Source organism: Triticum dicoccoides, chromosome 2A (assembly GCF_002162155.2).
Source record: "Triticum dicoccoides isolate Atlit2015 ecotype Zavitan chromosome 2A, WEW_v2.0, whole genome shotgun sequence".
NCBI lineage: Eukaryota > Viridiplantae > Streptophyta > Magnoliopsida > Poales > Poaceae > Triticum > Triticum dicoccoides.
This window is the reverse complement of record NC_041382.1, coordinates 245,510,099-245,525,239: the sequence shown is the minus strand read 5'-3', so window position 1 is coordinate 245,525,239 and position 15,141 is coordinate 245,510,099.

The following is a 15,141-nucleotide window of genomic DNA, read 5'->3' as shown; positions in this document are numbered from 1 at the left end:
TATATGGAGACATACCCATAGGATTTTTATATGCAGTTCTATAAGCCCATAATGCATCATCAAGTTTCTTTGACCAATTCTTCCTAGATCTATTAACGGTCTTTTGCAAAATTAATTTGAGCTCTCTGTTACTCAATTCAACTTGACCACTAGACTACGGGTGATAAGGAGATGCAATTCTATGATTAACATCATACTTAGCAAGCATTTTACGAAAGGCAGCATGAATAAAATGTGAACCACCATCAGTCATTAAATATCTAGGGACTCCAAACCTTGGAAAAATAACTTCTTTAAGCATCTTAATAGAGGTGCTATGATCAGCACTACTAGTTGGAATAGCTTCTACCCACTTAGTAATGAAATCAACAACAACTAAAATATGTGTATACCCATTAGAGGAAGGAAAAGGTCCCATATAATCAAAGCCCCAAACATCAAATGGTTCAATAACAAGTGAATAATTCATAGGCATTTCTTGACATCTACTAATATTACCAATTCTTTGACATTCATCACAAGACAAGACAAACTAACGGGCATCCTTGAAGAGAGTAGGCCAATAAAAACCGGACTGCAATACCTTATGTGCAGTTCTATCTCCAGCATGGTGTCCTCCATAGGCTTCGGAGTGACACTTGCGTAGGATCTGTTCCTGTTCATGCTCGGGTATACAACATCTAATAACACCATCTACTCCTTCTTTATAAAGATGTGGGTCATCCCAAAAGTAATGTCTTAAATCATAGAAGAACTTTTTCTTTTGCTGGTATGTGAAACTAGGTGGTATAAATTTAGCAACAATATAATTAGCATAATCAGCATACCATGGAGTAGTACGAGTAGCATTTATGACATTTAATTGTTCATCAGGAAAGCTATCATCAATAGGTAGTGGGTCATCAAGAACATTCTCTAACCTATACAAGTTGTCTGCAATGGGGTTCTCAGCTCTCTTTCTATCAATGATATGCAAATCAAATTCTTGTAGCAGGAGAACCCATCTAATAAGTCTAGGTTTAGCATCTTTCTTTTCCATAAGATATTTAATAGCAGCATGATCTGTGTGAATAGTTACTTTTGAATCAACAATACAAGGTCAGAACTTATCACAAGCAAATACAACTGCTAAAAATTCTTTTTCAGTAGTAGCATAATTTCTCTGGGCACTATCTAGAGTTTTACTAGCTTATTGGATAACATTTAATTTCTTATCAACTCTTTGCCCTAGAACAACACCTACAACATAATCACTAGCATCACACATAATTTCAAAAGGTAAATTCCAATTAGGTGGATGAACAATAGGTGCATAAATCAAAGCTTTCTTAAGTATTTCAAATGCTTCTACACAATCATCATCAAAGACAAAAGGAATATCTTTTTCTAATAGGTTAGTCAGAGGCCGAGAAATTTTTGAGAAGTCCTTAGTGAACCTCCTATAAAAACCGACATGACCAAGGAAACTTCTTATACCTTTGATGTCCTTGGAACACGACATCTTTTCAATAGTATCAACTTTAGCTTTGTCAACTTCAATGCCTCTTTCAGAAATTTTATGCCCCAAGACAATACCTTCATTAACCATAAAGTGGCACTTCTCCCAGTTCAAGACAAGATTAGTTTCTTCATATCTTTGCAAAACTCGATCAAGGTTGCTCAAGCAATTATCAAAAGAGGATCCTTAAATGGAGAAATCGTCCATGAAAACCTCATAAATCTTTTCACAAAAGTCAGAGAATATGGCAATCATGCATCTTGGAAAGGTAGCAGGTGCATTACATAAACCAAAAGGCATACGTCTATAAGCAGAAGTACCGAAAGGGCAAGTAAAAGTGGTCTTTGCTTGATCATCAGCTGACACAGGTATTTGAGAGAAGCCAGAGTAACCATCTAGAAAGCAAAAATGTGTATGTTTGGATAATCTTTCTAGCATTTGATCAATGAAAGGCAAAGGGCAATGATCTTTTTTAGTAGCTTTATTTAATTTGCGAAAATCAAGCATCCTATAACCTGTAATAATTCTTTGTGGAATCAATTCATCTTTATCATTAGGAACGACAGTAATACCTCCCTTCTTAGGGACACAATGGACATGACTTACCCACTGACTATCAGCAATGAGATAATATATACCTGCCTCAAGGAGCTTTAATATTTCCTTTCTTACCACTTCTTTCATCTTAGGATTCAGCCATCGTTGGTGATCAATAACTGGTTTGGCGTCTTTCTCCAAATTTATTTTGTGTTGACATAGAGTGGGACTAATGCCCTTAAGATCATCAAGAGTATATCCAATAGCAGCATGGTGCTTCTTTAGAGTTTTCAATAATTTCTCTTCCTCCTTCTCTGAAAGGTTAGCACGAATAATAACAAGATATATCTTCTTTTCATCAAGATAAGAATATTTAAGAGTATCAGGCAATGGTTTAAGCTCAAACATGGGATCACCATTGGGTGGAGGAGGATCCCCTAGGATTTCAACATGCAAGTTGTGTTTCAGAATAGGCCCCTGTTTAAAGAATACTTCATCTATTTCCCTTCTTTCATTCATAAACATATCATTTTCATGGTCTAGAAAATATTGTTTTAAAGGATCAGTGGGAGGCACGACAATAGAAGCAAGACCAATTATTTCATCTTTACTAGGCAATTCTTCATCACGGGGTTGTCTATGAAATTTAGCAAAATTAAACTCACGAGACAAATCCCCTAAACCAACAGAAACAATATCCTTATTGCAGTCTATCTTAGCATTAACAGTATTCAAGAAGGGTCTAGCAAATATAATGGGACAAACGCTATCTTGTGGGGCACCAAGAACAAGAAAATCAGCAGGATATTTAACGTTCCCACACAAGACTTCAACATCTCTAACAATCTCAATTGGTGAAATAGTATCTCTATTGGCAAGCTTAATGGTAACATCTATATCTTCTATCTCAGTAGGTGCAATATCATGCATAATTTCTTTGTATAAGGAATGATGTATTGCACTTGCACTAGCACCCATATCACATAAGCTATGATAGCCATGATCTCCTATTTTAACAGAAATAACAGGCATGCCTAAAACAGGTCTATGTTTATTTTTAGTATCAGGTCTAGCAATTCTAGCAGTCTCATCACAAAAGTAAATAACATGCCCATCAATATTATCGACCAAGAGATCTTTAACCATAGCAATACTAGGTTCAACTTTAATTTGTTCAGGGGGTTTGTGTGTCCTAATATTACTTTTGTTGACTACAGTTGAAACTTTAGCATGATACTTTATTCTAACAGGGAAAGGTGGTTTCTCAACCTAAGCAGTAGGAACAACAGGATCATTATAAGTTATAGTATTTTCTTCAACTTTAATAGGTGCAACTACTTTTACTTCAATGGGAGGATTATATTTAAACCACTTCTCCTTAGGAAGATCAACATGAGTAGCAAAGGATTCACAGAAAGAAGCTACTATCTCAGAGTCAAGTACATATTTAGTGCTAAATTCATGAAATGCATCAGTATCCATAAAAGATTTAACACAATCAAACTTAGGTGTTATACCTGACTCCTTACCTTCGTCGAGGTCCCAATCTTTAGAGTTGCGTTTAATTCTTTCCAATAAATCCCATTTGAATTCAGTAGTCTTCATCATAAAAGATCCAATACAAGAAGTATCGAGCATGGAGCGATTACTGAGAGAAAGCCCGAGCATAAATCTTTTGAATAATCATTTCTCTTGAGAGCTCATGATTGGGGCATGAATATAACATTGAATTAAGCCTCCCCAAGCTTGAGCGATGCTTTCTCCTTCGTGAGGCCAAAATTATATATATAATTACGATCACGATGAAGAAGATGCATAGGATAAAACTTCTGGTGAAATTCCAATTTCAATCGCTTATAGTCCCATGATCCCATATCATCACATAGCCTATACCATGTCAATGCCTCTCCCTTCAAAGATAAAGGGAAGACCTTCTTCTTGATAACATCATCGGGCATACGTGCAAGCTTAAATAATCCACAAACTTCATCCACATAGATTAAGTGTAAATCGGGATGCAATGTTCCATCTCCTGGAAAAGGATTAGCTAGCAGTTTCTCTATCATACCCAAAGGAGTTTCAAAGTAGACATTTTCAGTAGGTTAAGTAGGTTGAGGGGTAACTAATTGTGGTTCCAGACAAGGTGAAGATACCCCGAACAAGCCCCTCAAAGGATTATGTTCCATAGTAACAAGTGACAGTAAATTTCAGCACACTATATAAATTTTTCCTTATCAAATTCCACCTACCAAAGGCGCTTCACTCCCCGGAAACGGTGCCAGAAAAGAGTCTTGATGCCCCACAAGTGTAGGGGATCTATCGTAGCTTTTCTATAAGTAAGAGTGTCGAACCCAACGAGGAGCAGAAGGAAATGATAAGCAGTTTTCTGTAAGGTATTCACTGCAAGCACTGAAATTATCGGTAACAGATAGTTTTGTGATAAGGTAATTTGTAACGAGTAGCAAGTAATAAAAGTAAATAAGGTGCAGCAAGATGGCCCAATCCTTTTTGTAGCAAAGGACAAGCCTGGACAAACTCTTATATGAAGGAAAGCGCTCCCGAGGACACATGGGAATTATCGTTAAGCTAGTTTTCATCACGTTCATATGATTCGTGTTCGGTACTTTGATAATTTGATATGTGGGTGGATCGGTGCTTGGGTACTGTCCTTACTTGGACAAGCATCCCACTTATGATTAACCCCCATTGCAAGCATCCGCAACTACAACAGAAGTATTAAGGTAAACCTAACCATAGCATGAAACATATGGATCCAAATCAGCCCCTTACGAAGCAACACATAAACTAGGGTTTAAGCTTCTGTCACTCTAGCAACCCATCATCTACTTATTACTTCCCAATGCCTCCCTCTAGGCCCAAACAATGGTGAAGTGTCATGTAGTCGACGTTCACATGACACCACTAGAGGGATGACAACATACATTTCATCAAAATATCGAACGAATACCAAATTCACATGACTACTAATAGCAAGACTTCTCCCATGTCCTCAGGAACAAACGTAACTACTTACAAAGCATATTCATGTTCATAATCAGAGGGGTATTAATATGCATAATGGATCTGAACATATGATCTTCCACTAAGTAAACCAACTAGCATCAACTACAAGGAGTAATCAACACTACTAGTAACCCACAGGTACCAATCTGAGGTTTGGATACAAAGATTGGATACAAGAGATGAACTAGGGTTTGATATGAGATGGTGCTGGTGAAGATGTTGATGGAGATTGACCCCCTCCCGATGAGAGGATCGTTGGTGATGATGATGGTGATGATTTCCCAAGTTTCCCCGGCAGAACAGCTCTGCCGGAGCCCTAGATTGGTTCCGCCAAGGTTCTGCCTCGTGGCGGCGGAGTTTTATCCCGTGAGCTTTCTTATTATTTTTCCTCAGACGAAAGACCTCATATAGCAGAAGATGGGCATCGGAAGGACACCAGGGAGCCCACGAGGTAGGGGTGCGCCTAGGGGGGTAGGGCGCGCCCCCACCCTCGTGGCTGGTGGGTGGCCCCCTTTGGTACTTCTTGCACTCAATATTTTATATATATTCTGAAACGTGCTCCCGTGAAGTTTTAGGACTTTTGGAGATGTGTGGAATAGGTCTCTAATATTTGCTCCTTTTCCGGCCCAGTATTCCAGCTGCTGGCATTCCCCCTCTTCATGCAAACCTTGTAAAATAAGAGAGAATAGTGATGAGTATTGTGACATAATGTGTAATAATAGCCCATAATGCAATAAATATCGATATAAAAGCATGATGCAAAATGGACGTATCACATCACGATGGTGTAGATGCTGAGGAACTCCGATGGGTGAGTCTTGTCGTTGTATTTTTCTCCAACCTCAGGCTTGAACGTGCGGTGGGTGGGCCACTGGAACTGTCGCAGCTCACGGGTGAAAGCTGGACAACCCACCTCATAAGGTAGGTCACCATCACCCCTGACGCTGGGCGGTCCACCATGGGTCCCGCGCTTCTATCTGACTGATGGAGCGTGTCTGGCCGCCGCTCGATTATGGTCCGAGCGTCTTCCAAAGCTCGCTCCTAAAGGACTTGGCGTTGGTCACGGCGGGCTCATGGATCAGACGACGCCGTAGAAACATTGTCACGGGCGTCGGCCCGGCGAGCCGGCGGCTGTTGTTGCGGCCGTGGGGGAGGAGAGTGCACCGTGGTCGCAGTTGATACGTCTCCGTCGTATCTACTTTTCCAAACACTTTTGCCCTTGTTTTGGACTCTATCTTGCATGATTTGAATGGAACTAACCCGGACTGATGTTGTTTTCAGCAGAATTACCATGGTGTTATTTATGTGCAGAAACAAACGTTCTCGGAATGACCTGAAACTTCACGGAGCATCTTTTTAGAAAATATGAAAAATACCTGCAAAAGATGAAGGCCAGGGGGACCACCACCTGTCCATGAGGGTGGGGGGCGCGCCCCTACCTTGTGGGCCCCTTGTTGCCTCTCCGACTCCAACTCCAACTTCATATATTGTGTTTCGGAGAGAAAAAAATGAGAGAGAAGAAATCATCGCGTTTTACGATACGGAGCCGCCGCCAAGCCCTAAAACCTCTCGGGAGGGCTGATCTGGAGTCTGTCCGGGCCTCCGGAGAGGGGAATCCGTCGCCATTGTCATCATCAACCATCCTCCATCACCAATTTCATGATGCTCACCGTCGTGCGTGAGTAATTCCATCGTAGGCTTGCTGGACGGTGATGGGTTGGATGGGATCTATCATGTAATCGAGTTAATTTTGTTAGGGTTTGATCCCTAGTATCCACTATGTTCTGAGGTTGATGTTGCTATGACTTTGCTATGCTTAATGCTTGTCACTAGGGCCCGAGTGCCATGATTTCAAATCTGAACCTATTATGTTTTCATCAATATATGAGTGTTCTTGATCCTATCCTGCAAGTCTATAGTCACCTATTATGTGTTATGATCCGTTAACCCCGAAGTGACAATAATCGGGATACTTATCGGTGATGACCGTAGTTTCAGGAGTTCATGTATTCACTATGTGTTAATGCTTTGTTCCGGTTCTCTATTAAAAGGAGGCCTTAATATCCCTTAGTTTCCGTAAGGACCCCGCTGCCACGGGAGGGTAGGACAAAAGATGTTCAAGTTCTTTTCCATAAGCATGTATGACTATGTTTGGATTACATGCCTACATTACATTGACGAACTGAAGCTAGTTCTGTGTCACCCTAGGTTATGACTGTTACATGATGAACCGCATCCGGCATAATTCTCCATCACCGATCCATTGCCTACGAGCTTTCCATATATTGTTCTTCGCTTATTTACTTTCCTGTTGCTATTGCTATCATCACTACAAAATACCAAAAACATTGCTTTTACTACCGTTACCTTTTGTTACTGTTACCACTGCTATCATATTATTTTGCTACTAAATACTTTCCTGCAGATACTAAGTTTCCAGGTGTGGTTGAATTGACAACTCAACTGCTAATACTTGAGAGTATTCTTTGGCTCCCCTTGTGTCGAATCAATAAATTTGGGTTGAATACTTTACCCTCGAAAACTGTTGTGATCCCCTATACTTGTGGGTTATCAAGACTATTTTCTGGCGCCGTTGCCGGGAGCATAGCTCTATTCTTTGAGTCACTTGGGATATATATCTGCTTATCATTATGAAGAACTTGAGAGATCCAAAAAGCAAGATCTATTCCTCAACTACGAGGGGAGGTAAGGAACTGCCATCTAGCTCTGCACTTGATTCACCTTCTGTTTTGAGTAAGCTTGCGACACCTACACCTGCTTCTGCTATTCGTTCTGATATGTCGCATGTTATTGATGATGCTACTTCTGCTATGCATGATACCTATGATGAAACCACTTCTATGCTTGATACTACTGTGCCACTTGGTAAATTTCTTCATGAACAACTTGCTAGAGCTAGAGAAATTGAAAATATTGAATCTGATGATACTGATGAAAGTGATGATGAAGAATCACTTGTTATTCCTAAGGGTTATGTTTTTGATCAAGAAGCTTCTTTAGCTATTTTAGCTTGCAAAAATAGAAATGAACTCAAAAGGCTATCAGCTAAATGGAGTAAGCAATCTCTAAATGCTAGAATGAAACCTGACCCTACTTTTGCTACTTCACCTATCTTTGTTACTGATAAGGATTATGAATTCTCTGTTGATCCTGATATAATTACTTTGGTTGAATCTGATCCTTTTCATGGTTATGAATCTGAAACTGTTGTGGCACATCTTACTAAATTGAATGATATAGCCACCCTGTTCACTAAAGATGAGAGAACTCGTTACTTTTACATCCTTAAAATATTTCCGTTCTCATTAAAGGGTGATGCTAAGATATGGTTTAATTCTCTTGATCCTGGTTGTGTGCGTAGTCCCCAGGGTATGATTTATTACTTCTATGCTAAATATTTCCTCGCTCATAAGAAACAAGCTGCTTTAAGGGATATATATATATAATTTTGTGCAAATTGAAGAAGAGAGTCTCCCACAAGCTTGGGGGAGGCTTCTCCAATTACTTAATGCTTTGCCTGATCATCCTCTTAAGAAAAATGAAATACTTGATATCTTTTATAATGGACTAACTGATGCCTCTAGAGATTACCTGGATAGTTGTGCTGGTTCTGTTTTCAGGGAAAGAACACCGGATGAAGCTGAAATTCTATTGAATAATATGTTGACAAATGAAAATAATTGGACACCTCCGGAGCCAATTCTTGAGCCTATTCCTAAACCAAATCTAAAGAAGAGGGGTATTCTATTTCTCAGTCCTGAAGATATGCAAGAGGCAAAGAAATGTATGAAAGAAAAAGGTATTAAAGCTGAAGATGTTAAGAATTTACCTCCCATTGAAGAAATACATGGTCTTAATTTACCGCCTGTTGAAGAAACATATAATCTTAATCCATTACCTATTGAAGAAACTCATGGTCTTGATAACCCGACACAGGTAGTAAAGGTAAATTCTCTCTACATATATGATAAAGCTGAAATCCCATTTACTAAATTTGCTAGCCCATGCTTAGATGAGTTTGATAAATTTATGGCTAAGCAAGAAGACTTTAATGCTTATTTTGGTAGACAATTGAAATACAATTCAAATATGCTTGAACACTTGGGTGATTATATGGCTAATGTTAAAGGTGAACTTAAACGTATTAGTAAACATGCTTCTATGGTTACCACTCAAGTAGAACAAGTACTTAAAGCTCAAAATGATTTGCTCAATGAATTGAATAGTAAGAATAATGATAATGCTGTTAGAGTGGCTACTAGAACTGGTAGAATGACTCAGGAACCTTTGTATCCTGAAGGCCATCCTAAGAGAATTGAGCAAGATTCTCAGAGAAATAATATAGATGCACCTAGTCCTTCTAAAAGGAAGAAAAAGAAAAATGACAGGACTTTGCATGCTTCTAGTGAACCTGTTATTGAACCACCTGAGAATCCAAATGGTATTTCTATTTCTGATGCTAAAACACAATCATGTAATGAACCTGAAACTAGTGATAATGTTAACAATAATTTTCATAATGATGCTCAACCTAGTAATGATAATGACATAGAAATTGAACCTGTTGTTGATCTTGATAACTCACAATCAAAGAATCAACATTATGATAAAAAAGACTTTGTTGCTTGGAAACATGGTAAATAAAGAGAGCCTTGGGTTCAGAAACCCATGCCTTTTCCTCCCAAACCATCCAATAAAAAGGATGATGAGGATTTTGAGCGCTTTGCTGAAATGATTAGACCTATGTTTTTGCGTATGCGATTAACTGATATGCTCAAAACCAATCCTGATGCTAAGTACATGAAAGATATTATTACAAATAAAAGAAAGATACCGGAAGTTGAAATTTCCACCATGCTTGCTAATTATACTTTTAAGGGTGGAATACCAAAGAAACTTGGAGATCCCGGTGTACCAACTATACCATGCTCCATTAAAAGAAACTATGTTAAAACTGCTTTATGTGATCTTGGAGCCGGTGTTAGTGTTATGCCTCTCTCTTTATATCGTAGACTTGATTTTAATAAGTTGACACCTACTGAAATATCTTTGCAAATGGCTGATAAATCAACTGCTATACCTGTCGGTATTTGTGAGGATGTGCCTGTTGTAGTTGCAAACGTTACTATTTTAACGGACTTTGTTATTCTTGATATTCCCGAGGACGATAGTATGTCTATTATTCTTGGAAGAACCTTTTTGAATACTACAGGGGCTGTTATTGATTCCACTAAAGGCAATGTCACTTTTCATGTTAATGGTAATGAGCATACGGTACACTTTCCGAGGAAACAACCTCAAGTTCATAGTATCAACTCTATTGGAATAATGCCATCGATTATATTTGGAGGTTTTGAATTTCCTCTTCCTACTGTCAAGAAGAAATATGATATTCTTATTATTGGGGATGTGCATATCCCCGTTGAGGTAACATAGTGTTATTCGAAATTTCTCCGGTTCCATGTTATTCGGAATGAGTTCGTTAAGAAGACTTGATCAACCTTGTTAGTGGATTCCTTTTGATGATCATGAGATGGATGAAACTAGAAGGCACAACCTTCTGTACCCCACTTTTACTTTCTGTTATTTATTTTAAATAAAATAAAAATAAATATTTTTCTGTCTATTATCTGATTATCCATGCAATATAAAAATACCTCGAAAATTAAAGTTCTCGAAATGCCCTGAAATTTAAATATGATTTTTTCTAGAATATTTGAGAATATTTCGCACTAAGAACAAAGCAAGGGGGTCAACTTGAAGGAAATATGCCCTAGAGGCAATAATAAAGTTATTATTTATTTCCTTATAACATGATAAATGTTTATTATTCATGCTAGAATTGTATTAACCGGAAACATAATACATGTGTGAATACATAGACAAACAGAGTGTCACTACTATGCCTCTACTTGACTAGCTCGTTAATCAAAGATGGTTATATTTCCTAACCATAAACAAGGAGTTGTTATTTGATTAACGGGATCACATCATTAAGTGAATGATCTGATTGACATGACCCATTCCATTAGCTTAGCACCCGATCGTTTAGTATGTTGCTATTGCTTTCTTCACGACTTATACATGTTCCTATAACTATGAGATTATGCAACTCCCGTTTACCGGAGGAACACTTTGGGTGCTACCAAACGTCACAACGTAACTGGGTGATTATAAAGGAGTACTACAGGTGTCTCCAAAGGTACATGTTGGGTTGGTGTATTTCGAGATTAGGTTTTGTCACTCCGATTGTCGGAGAGGTATCTCTGGGCCCTCTCGATAATGCACATCACATAAGCCTTGCAAGCATTACAACTAATAAGTTAGTTGTGAGATGATGTATTACAGAACGAGTAAAGAGACTTGCCGGTAACGAGATTGAACTAGGTATTGGATACAGACGATCGAATCTCGGGCATCCTGACATAGAGTTTTGACTCTTCTCTTCTCAAATTTCACTAAACTTTTTTTAGGATCACGCGTGTATCTTGGAATCGTTCCGATGGTTTTATGATGAGAACATTGTCTTGGTGCCTCCTGTCAGGGGTTTAGTGGAAGTGTCCCGGGGAGTTGAGCTCTGAGGTGTTGTCATCATAATTTTATCGTTGCAGTTCTGGAATACCTGAGTTTAATACGTCGACATCGAAAATCTCTTTTATGCAGTTCATTGGTGAGATAACCTCGACGCCACCCAGTACTGGGGCGGGAGTTCGGGAGTATCGCCATAACTTGTATAACGGATGCTTTTCGAAGGTTGAGGTAGATGGTTTCTGAAGTTTTCTTGGTTATGTGTTGAAGGATGGATACAGCTGGATGTAGGATTTGCTAGTTTGGGTGAGATATTATGCTTCCCCTGTATCCCCAACACCTGATTGCATAACCGGAAAGGTTCGGGAGTTTCATAGGTGGGAATTCTAGTAGCTCTAGTTCTTCTTCCACGGATATTGGTTTGAGATTGGGATTTCTTACCAATTATTTGTTTTTGATCCGTACCTTGTTGATTTATTTCTCTACCTTAATTCTATGTGGCTTCCCAATTTATGGATATGTGACCATTTCAAGAGGAATGCATTCGTTCATTTTGTTCGAATGTGAAGACTATATGTTGCAATTTTCATTCCGTTGAATTCAGCTTCAATATTATCTGTCAATGTGCTAATGGCGGTCAACCTCTTCAGGATGGCTCCTCCAATGCGCACGACTCCGAATCCTGATCCGCCACCACCTCCACCTCCTCCGGAGGCATGGCAAGCTGTGATGGCCGCAACCAATGCAAATACACAGCTGATCATGCAAATTCTTCAAGAGCGCAATCAAGGCAGTCATGGGAATCAAGGCAGCAATCTGAGTCACTTTGCTACACTCAACCAGTTCCTTGCTAACGGGCCAAAGACTTTTAGCAATTGTGTTGAGGCAACCGATGCTGACGATTGGCTTGTGGATCTGTGCAAGCATTTCGAGTGCAGTAACGTCAGGCCTGAGGACTTTGTCAAGTTCGCTTCCTTCTAACTCAAAGATCAAGCTGCAGAATGGTTCCAGCAGTACAAGGACTCCAGAGGTGGACGTGTTATCACTTGGGATGATTTCCGTCGAGATTTCTGAGCTCATCATATTCCGCAGAGCGTGGTTGAAAGCAAGCGTGAGGAATTCCGCAATCTGAAGCAAGGCTCTTTGTCTGTCTACGACTACAACAAGTTGTTCCAGAAGCTCGCTCGCTTTGCCAAGAAAGACGTGCCTGATGAGAAGAGCATGATATACCAGTTCAGGGGTGGTCTCAGAGAAGAAATTCAGCTCGCTCTTGTCCTCTTTGAGCCCTTGAGATACAATGAGTTCTACAACATGTCACTGAAGCAAGAGGCTGCTCAGTTGAGGTGTGATGCTTCCAAGAAGCGAGTCAGAGATGTTACTCCTTCTTCCTCTACTCAAGTGGCCAAGCAACAGAAGTTTTGGCTTCCTCCTCCTCCGTTCCATCAGCCGTTTTAGCAGAAGAGCAAAGGTGGCAGTGGTTCTTCCCACCCACCCAACCCTGGCTTTCAGAACAAGACTTCGTCTCAAGCTCCAAGATCGAGTGCTCCGTATCACCGTCCGCTTTCAGAGGTCACGTGCAACAAGTGCCAACAGAAGGGTCACTATGCCCACAAGTGTCTCAACCAGAGGCATCTTCCTCCTCCTCCTCCTGTCAGATCGGCAAGTACAGCTGTGGTCAAGCATAACCCCAAGTACGCCAAGGTCAATATGGTGAATGCAGCCCAGGCAGAGGACTCGTCAGATGTGATTATGGGTAACCTTCCTGTTAACGATGTTCTTGCAAAAGTTCTTTTTGACACTGGTGCATCGCATTGCTTCATGTCGAAACCTTTTGCATCTATGCATGAGTTGACTTCCCAAGTTATGCATAAACCGTTAGCAGTTGTCTCTCCGGGTAAATGTTTGCTTGCTAATCACGAGATTCCGAATATTTCTATCATGATGGGTGATTTCAAGTTTCTGGCTTCTTCAATGGTTCTTGGTAACTCGGATATTGATCTTATTCTCGGGATGGATTGGCTTTCTAAGCACAAGGCTCAGCTTGATTCTGCAGCCAGGCAGATTCAATTGACTCATTCGTCTGAGGATGTAATTGTCTTTGCCGCTTGGGATAATACCATCCGTCTGTTTTCTCTCAATGAGAAGGGTGAATTGGATGCCATCTCTCAAATTCCAGTCGTTTGCGAATATCAAGACGTCTTTCCAGAAGAGCTCCCAGGAATGCCTCCGCACCAGCCAGTTGAATTCGTTATTGATCTTGAGCCTGGCATGGAACCTGTGTGCAAACGTCCTTACAAGCTCGGACCTGAAGAGTTGAAAGAGCTGAAGAAGCAACTCGATATGCAAGAGAAAATGGGTCTTATCCGGCCTAGTTCTTCTCCGTGGGGTTGTGGTGTTCTTTTTGTGAAGAAGAAGGATGGAACGGACCGACTTTGTGTTGATTACCGTCCAGTGAACAAGATGACCATCAAGAACAAATACCCACTTCCCAACATCAATGAGCTGTTCGAACAACTCAAAGGTGCCCAAGTATTCTCCAAGCTTGATCTCCGTATGGGTTATCACCAGATTCGCATTCGTGAAGAAGATATTCCCAAGACAGCATTCAGAACAAGCTTTGGTTCATATGAATACACTATCATGTCTTTTGGCCTCGCCAACGCTCCTCCCGATGTTCTCTCGCATGATGAACTTCGTTTTGGTCTATCTCGAGGACATTCTGGTTTTCTCGAAGAACAAGGAAGATCATGCCAAGCACTTGCGTTTGGTTCTTGATAAGCTCAGAGAACATCAGTTCTACGCCAAGTTCTCCAAGTGTGAATTTTGGCTCGATGAGGTTCTTTATCTTGGTCATATCGTCTCTGCCAAGGGCATTGCCGTGAATCCTGAGAAGGTGTCTGCAATTGTGAATTGGGAACCTCCTCAGAATGTGAAGCAACTCCGCAGGTTTCTCGGTCTCGCAAGCTATTGCCGAAGATTCGTTGAAAACTTTTCTAAGATCACGAAGCCTTTCTCAAATCTTCTCCAGAAGCACGTCAAGTACGTTTGGTCTCCGGAGTGTCATATTGCTTTCAACACTTTGAAAGAGAAATTGATCACTGCTCCAGTTCTGACTCTGCCTGATGAATCCAAACCGTACGAGGTCTTTTGTGATGCCTCTCTCCAAGGTCTTGGTGCAGTATTGATGCAAGAGAAGAAAGTTGTTGCTTATACATCTCGCCAGTTGAAGTCTAATGAGAAGAACTACCCCACTCATGATCTCGAGTTGGCGGCAGTTGTGCATGCTCTTTTGACTTGGAGACATCTTCTATTGGGAAGAAAAGTGGACATTTTCACTGATCACAAGAGTCTCAAGTACATCTTCACTCAGCCTAATCTCAACCTTAGGCAAACTCGATGGGTCGAAATGATTCAAGAGTATAATCCGAGTATTGAGTATACTCCAGGCAAGGCCAATGTGATTGCTGACGCTTTGAGCAGGAAGGCTTACTGCAACAGTCTGATTCTCAAGCCTTATCAACCCGAGCTTTGTG